This window comes from Lupinus angustifolius, chromosome LG04 (genome assembly GCF_001865875.1).
Source record: "Lupinus angustifolius cultivar Tanjil chromosome LG04, LupAngTanjil_v1.0, whole genome shotgun sequence".
Lineage (NCBI taxonomy): Eukaryota > Viridiplantae > Streptophyta > Magnoliopsida > Fabales > Fabaceae > Lupinus > Lupinus angustifolius.
In genome coordinates, this window is record NC_032012.1 from 19,858,835 (window position 1) to 19,859,736 (window position 902).

The window sequence follows — 902 nt, forward strand, 5'->3', positions numbered from 1 at the left end:
GAGGAGTGTCCAGAATTTAAGATCTTGTTGCAGAAAATGTTAGATATGAGGTTGATCACAATAGAGAGGGGGCCTTCGTATCAAGCTGTTAACGCTACCACTAGAAGTGAGGAAGACATGAGAAGGACTATGAGGCCATCAATTACTCGATATGAACCTGTATTGAACATTTCGGATAATGCTCAGTTACAACCACAAATAACTCGATGGGTGCCAGTCATAAGTAGGACGGAGTCTGTTCTGAGGCTTCCAGCAGAAGAGAAATCACAACCTTTTCCTTACAAAACAGATAAAGCAGTACCATGGATCTATAGTGGAGAGAATTCAGAGACAACTGAGCAACAGATAGAAGTCACCAATGTTGTTGGGGACAATCAGATAACTAGAAGTGGACGTGTCTATGTTCCCTCAAATGCTGAAAAGGCCTTAGCCAAGGATAAAGGAAAAGTATGTATCCCCACGGAAGATGAATTGGAGGCCAATCTGAATGACTTGTTGCATAAGCATGGAGATAAAGGGGAAATTCTTGGAGAAGAAGATATGTTGGTATCAAGATCTCTTGACACTCCGTACATTGAAGCAGCAGAGGAAGCTATTGGAACATCCTTCCAAGCATTGGAGATTGCCAACGCTTCATTTGTAGGAGGGGGACACCCACACTACGCCCCCAACCTTCGGAGGCATCGCTGATGATGGCTAGAGTAATGCTGCAGAAGGGCTACCAACCTGGAAAAGGGCTCGGGAAGTTTGGCCAAGGAAGGGAAAATATCGTCATGATACATCATACTAAAGATCGGTATGGCCTGGGATATAGACCCACTCGGGAAGATAGGGAAAGAACTGCTGAAGAGAAGAAGAAAAGAAGAACGGCTCGCCTGGGGCAGTGGGAGTATGAAGCTGGA